Raw genomic sequence first — 7,225 nt, 5'->3', positions numbered from 1 at the left:
AGACTTATTAAGAAGAGAGAAAAGAACCAGGTGAATCAGATCTGCAATGAAGCAGGCAAAATAACAACAGACATAGTAGTAATACAAAACATTATTAGAGGATACTATGAACATCTATATGTCAAGAAACAAGACAATTTGGATGAGAAGAACAAATTCCTGGGCACATATAATCTACCAAAATTGAGCAAGGAGGATATATTAAGCCTGAATAGGACCATAACAAGCCAGGAGATTGAATCAGTAATAAATAACCTCCAAACAAAGAAAAGCCCTGGCCATCATTGAATCAGTAATAAATAACCTCCAAACAAAGAAAAGCCCTGGCCATCATTGAATCAGTAATAAATAACCTCCAAACAAAGAAAAGCCCTGGCCATCAGGGCTTCATCTCTGAAAACTTTCAAAGAAGAGTTAATCCCCATTCTGCTCAAGTTATTTCTAAAGATCCAAAAGGGTGAATCTCTCCCGAATTCATTCTATGAAGCCTCTATCACCCTTATCCTTAAAACAGATAAGGACAGGACAAGGAAGGAAAACTATAGACCAATATCTCTGATGAATACAGATGCAAATATTCTCCACAAGATACTAGCAAATCGTATCCAACAACCTAAAAAAAGATTATACATCATAATCAGGTAGGCTTTATTCCAGAAATGCAAGGTTGGTTCAACATATGCAAAACCATAAATGTAATACACCATATTAACCAGAAGAACAATAAAAACCACATGATCATATCAATTGATGCAGAAAAAGCATTTGAAAAGATACAACATCCCTTCATGATTAAGACTCTCAGCAAAATCGGCATAGAAGGGTCATTTCTCAACACAATAAGAGCTATGTATGAAAAACCCACAGTGAACATCATATTCAATTGAGAAAAGTTGAAAGCTTTTCTGCTAAAAATGGGTACAAGACAAGGATGCCCACTTTTTCCACTCCTTTTCAATATAATACTGGAAGTCCTCGCTAATGCAATTATCTGAGCATTTTTCATTATACCTTAATATCCAATTGTGTAGGATAGAATTTCCAGAACTATGTTAAAAAGGTGGAGAAAGTGAATAATCTCATCTTGTTACAGTTCCTAGTGGGAAAGCATCCATCTTTTCTTCATTCAATTTGATGTTTGCTATGAATTTAGCACACATGAATTATTATCATGTTGAGAAATGTCCCTTCTATGGGAGGGGAATTTTGCTGAGATCTTAATAATGAAGGGATGTTGTGTTTTATCAATTTTTTTGCATCAATTGATTAAACCATATATTTTTTAAAAACTTTCCTTCTGTTAATGTAATGTATTACATAAATTATTTTATGTATGTTGAACCATTCTTGCATCCCTGGGATAAAGCCTACTTGGTCATGATGTATGACTTTTTTTTTTAGAATTATTTATTTAGTATTATTTATTCATTTATTTATTTTAATTTGACCAGAGAGAGACACAGAGAGAGAGAGATTGGGAAAGTGAGAAAGCACCAGGTCCAAGACTTAAACTGTGGTCAGCCACGTGGGATATCCCACACCTTAACCACCATGCCACCTACTGGTCCAGTGTATAACATTTTAATGTCCTGTTGGATTTAATTTGCTAATATTTTTTTGAGGATTTTTGTCCTTGTCTGTTTTTGATGTCAAGATGATGGACGTTTCATAAAATGAGTTTGGGAGGATGCCTTCCATTTGGATTTTTACAAATAGTGTGAGGAGAATTGGACTTAATTATTCTTTACAAGTTTTTTGTGGAGACCAGCAGATGATAGAATGGTTACATTGCTGGACTCCCACATAGCTGACCAAGGTTCAAATCTGGATGTGGTGGCTTAAAACTTACATTGGGCATACCTGCCCAAGATCCAGAGAGGAGAATGGAGGAGAAAGGATTGCAATATGGCTATTCCCCCCCAGGAGGGGGGTAATTTCTCACTTTCTGTATCACTGTCTCTCTGTCTCTCCAGTAAGTGCATGTACCCTATAGCAAAAATCTCTCTTAGAAAAATATTTTTTTAAATTATGAAAAATAAAAGTTTTTGTGAAATTCAGATATAAAACCTTTGGGAACTGGGCTTCTCCTTGCTTCTTGTTCATTTTGAGACAGCTTATTATTCAATTTCATTGGTTGTTATTCATCTGTTCAAGCTTTCTATTTCTTCCTGGTTTAGTCTAGATAAGCTGTAGATGCCCAGAAATGTATCCATCTCTCTAGGTTTTCAAGTATATTGGTATTGATTCACTCATAGTTTGTAATTTTGTGATTTTTTTCTGTAATATTGCCTATTTCTTTATTGATTTTATTCCAGTCCCTTGCTCTGCTTTTCTTGGTTAGTATAGTCATTTGTTGATTTTGTAGACCTTTCAAATGATCAGCTTTTTGTTTAATATTCTGTTCTTTATTTTTATTTTTGTTCTAATCTTTTTTATTTCTGTTCTTCTAGTACTTTTGTTTTTGTTTTCATTTTCAATTTTTTTTCTCAGTCCCTTGAGGTGCCTTGTTAGGTTATTTATTTGCAATCTTTCCATTTTTTTTCCCTCTTGGGAACACTAATTGCTATAAAATTTCTTCATAAGCTGTTTTCTCTGTGTTCCAAAGATTATAGAAAGTGGTGTTTCGGTTATCATTCATTGCAAGAAATTTTTAAATTTTATTCTTGATTTCTTCCATAGTTTTGAAGTCATCTGAGAGTTTAATTCCATTGTGGTCACAAAAATGTGTTAGATATACTTTCTTTTTTAAAATTTTTATTTATTATTATTATTATTCATACATTAAATCGCTATACATCATTTAGATTATGAAGAGACTTTACCCAGCATGATATACACCTCAGTCCAGCCCAGTTGAGACCACCATACACATTGTTGTCAACACATAACAAACTACATCTGTGTCCCACAAGTGTCTTACCTCTCCATTTTCCCCCAAATTTCCTATACTCTTCCCCTCCCACACTCTCTTTCCACTAGGTATATACTTTCTATACTGTTAAATTTGTAAATAATTGCTTTGTGCCTTATCATGTGGTCTATCTATGAAAATCTTTCATTTGGGGCTGTGGAAAATATATATTTTATAGTTGCTTGATGAAATATTCTACAAATACCATAAATTTACTATTTGGTTTATTGTGTTGTTTAGCTCCCATGTCACTTGGTTTATTTCTCTGTCCAGATGACTTGTCCAGTGATAAAAATGTGGTGTTGAAATCTTCAGTAATTAGTGGATGTGGTTTATTTATTTCTTTAGATCTAGCAGTCTTTCATCTATTTGGTGCTCTGAGATTGGGTGCATAAATATTTATAATTGTTATATCTTCATGAGGAATTAGTCCCTTTAATGCTATATAATGTCCTTCTTCGTTTCTTTTTAAAAATTTTTACTTTGAAATCTATTTTATTTGATGTGTTACAACTCTAAACATTTTTTGGTTTCTGGTTGCATGAAATTATTTTTTCTAACACTTCACTTTCAGTGTATGTATGTCTTAGTCAATGAGACTCTTTCTTGTAAGCAGCGTATAGCAGGCTCCTATGTTTGTGTCTATCAGCCAATTCATGTCTTTTAATTGGGGAATTTAATCCTTTAATATTCAATGCAATTATTAATATATGTGGACTTATTTCTGCTATTTTAAAATAATTTTTCTAATTGTTTTGTGTTTTATTATTTCTATTATTTTGCTTTCATTTTCCTGATGTAGTATTGCCTTATGTATTTCTTAAAGAGCAGCCTAGAGTAAGTCAATTCTTCAAGTTTTTATTTATCTGGGAATGATTTTATTTCTTCTTCCCATTTGAATGATAATCTTGCCAGGTATAATAGTCTTGGCTGATTTTTTTTTTCTTTCAGAATTTTAAGTGTGTCTTCTCATTTCTTCCTCACCTGCATTGTTTCTGTTGAGGAGTCTGAGGTTAGTCTGATGATGTGTCTATTATAAGTGACTTGATGTTTTTCTCTTGCTATTTTTAGAATATTGTCTTCTTTGTATATTGAATCTATTTGGTGTTCTTTGTTTTTCTTGGATCTAAATGTCTGTATGTCTTTCTAGATTTGATAAGTTTTTAGGTATTTCATAAAAGAGATTTTCTGTGCCTTTACCCAATTTTTCACTTTCTGGAATACCCATTATATGGATATTTAGCCACTTAATGGTGTCTAAAATTTTCTATATCTTGTTCTAATGTTTATTGGTTATTTTTTTCATTCTTATTGATGACTTACACTAAATTTGAAGTTTTGTCTTTGCTTTAGGATGTCTATCTCTCTATAGAGTTTCTCCTTCATGTCATGGAATGATTTTCTCATCTCCTGGAATTAATCGTATCTTTCTCTTGCATCTCAGGGAGTTTTGTTATGATCAATATTTTGAATTCCTTTTCTGACATTTCCGTGATTTTTCTGAAATTTCTGTGTGCTTTATCCATTGTTGGTAAGGAATTATTGTGTTCATTTTGGGGAGAAATAGTTCCTTTTTTCCATATTTCATGTGTCTCTGTGTCAATTTGGGTGTATCTGATGGAGTACTGACTTCTTTCTAATTTTTATAGTGGATTCTGTAATGTCCACATGGGGCAGAATATCCCTAGGTAACAGATGCATCTCTGGTAAAGTGGTCTAAGAGGGGCCAGCCACATCTTTCAGATCAGAGCAGAACTCATATAACCTAAGCATGAGACCTGGAGTTGGAAAGGCTCAGATGCACATGGAGCCCCGGTGAGATGGTGCAGGAAGGCCTGGAGTCATGCTAATCTATGAGATTCAAGACACTTGTTCTGGGAACCAGCAGTTAGCGTAATGGCTATGTCGCTGGACTCCCTCGTAGTCGACTGTGGCTCACGTCCCGGACCCGGTGGCTTAAAAATCATGCCAGGCGCGTGGTGCGTGCCCAAGATCCCAAGAGCAGAATGGAGGAGAAGGAATTGCGGCGTGGCCATCCCCCCTGGGGGGTGATTTCTCGCTTTCTGTCTCTATGTCTCTCTCTGTCTGTCTGGCGAGCGCACGCACCCTATAGCGAAAACCTCTCCAAAAAAAGACACTTGTCCTGAGCAGCATGGATGCAACACCTGATAAAAGCAACTTTTTAATGTCCAAGTGCAGCCTTGTGAAGGTGACTGGGGAGAGGGAAGGCAGGAAGTTTTCAGGACCCGGGTTCTCCAGCTAGGTATTCCAGGAGGGGCCAAGGGCTAGCTGTACCTTTTAGATCCTACCTAGGCTTATGTTTTCTGACTCTCATTTCTGGGAGCCAGTGGCCCTCCAGGTCTGAACAGTCCTGACAGAGTCATCTGTGAGGGACCAGAGGCAAGTATTTCAGTGAAACTCAAGAAACAGGTCCTGCTTAGCCTATCTGGGACACCCAAAGGCAGTGTGATCCTCTGTGTCTGCATGTGGCCCTGGGAAAGTAGTTGATGAGGTGCAGGGCAAACCTATCTGTAAGGCCCTCACTCATATCTCCAATTTATAGAGCCTGGAGATTCAAGAAGACTAGTTGGACTTGCACAACCCCCACTAGAAGTTGGGTGGTAGATCATGTGATCCAGGAGTGCCCTCTCTTCTCTACTCTGTCCTGGAAGGGGGATCTTGAGTAGCCTCCCCTTTCCTTTGCCCACACTTAGAGTGTAGGAAGGTCTATAAGAGGTTCACTGTGGGTGGCATCGGTTGGACTAAGTAGCCCTTCCTCTGGACTTGAGTCTGAAGGGAGGGAGAGTGCAAGCCTGCCCCTACTCAGGGGATAGAGACCAAATTCCTGTCTCTGCTCCCACTGCACTTTGGAGTCTTGCTTATAAATAGAGCTCCACCTGCTGTTCAATTCTCAGATGGTGCCTTGTTCCAGTGGTTTGGTGTAGAGGTGGGGTGGGAGGTCCAGTGTTTTCTGAAGCTGCATGCTTACACTCTTCCCTATGTTGCATGTTAGCTCTGTGCATTTTGTTATTCTAGTCTAGGTAAGGAGTGCTAAAATCCGTGGTGGAAGCTTAGGGTTCAGGGTTTCAGAGCAGAATTTCTCTCCTTCCCTTCTCAGAGGGGAAGTAGGGGAGTAGTAGGGAGTAGGCTGGAGCCTTTCCAGACTCAGATAAAACTGTGTTCCAGAGTTTCTGTCATCTTTTTCTTGCATTTTGTCAGTCACGCCTCACTCTTTTCCTGGCTGCGTAGGCATTTTTTAGCCTTTTTTTCCCAGAAAGACACTATGATGGATATTCCTAGTCAGCCATCTTTATCAGCTACCCTTGTTTTTGCCCTTAAATTTAGTTGTATGATCCATTATGCCTTAATGTTTGTATATATTGTGGAGAGTCTACATTTATCTTTTGATTGTAGAAATCTAATTGAACCAGTATCTTTTGTGTAATAACTATTCTTTTCCTATTAAATTATATTGCCAGCTTTCTCAAAAATCAATTGCTTTTATATATATATATATATATACACAACAAGGGATATTTCTTTTTTTTTTTTTGGAGAGATTTTCACTGTAGGGCACGTGCGCTCGCCAGACAGACAGAGAGAGACATAGAGACAGAAAGCGAGAAATCACCCCCCAGGGGGGATGGTCACGCCGCAATCCCTTCTCCTCCATTCTCCTCTCAGGATCTTGGGCATGCACGCACACGCACCCAGCGTGAGTTTTAAGCCACCGGGTCCGGGACGCGAACCACGGTCGACTACGTGGGAGTCCAGCGACATAGCCATTACGCTAACTGCTGGTTCCCACAACAAGGTTTATTTCTGAACTCTTGATTCTTTGCCATTGATGTGTGTCTAGCCTTATGCAAATGCCATACGTCTCAGTTACTGTAGCTTTATAATAAGTTTTGAAACTGAAAGTGTAAATCCTCCAATTTTGTTCTTTTTAAGGATCACTTCTTTCTTACTGTTTTAAAGAAAATTGCTTTATCCCTTAGACAATAGATAATTATTATTTATGTGCTTATTATTTCTGCCAGATGATAAGCTTCTTTTGAGAAGGGTGGTTATCTTTCTCATTTTTATATGTATAGCAATTGGCACATGGTACCTCAAAATACATTTGTTAGATGGTTAACACTGGCATGGTGGTTAAGGCACCTGGATCCCATGTGGCTAACTCTGCAGTTCAAGTCCCAGCCCTGTCAACTTTAGAAACACCCTGGGCACATGGGCATGCATGCCCCAAATTCCAAAAAGAGGAAGAAATGAAGAAGGGTCTGCAGCATGACTATTTCTCCTGGGGGGGGGCTC

Source organism: Tupaia chinensis, unplaced genomic scaffold (assembly GCF_000334495.1).
Source record: "Tupaia chinensis unplaced genomic scaffold, TupChi_1.0 Scaffold144099_1, whole genome shotgun sequence".
NCBI lineage: Eukaryota > Metazoa > Chordata > Mammalia > Scandentia > Tupaiidae > Tupaia > Tupaia belangeri.
This window is presented reverse-complemented; position numbering follows the sequence as displayed.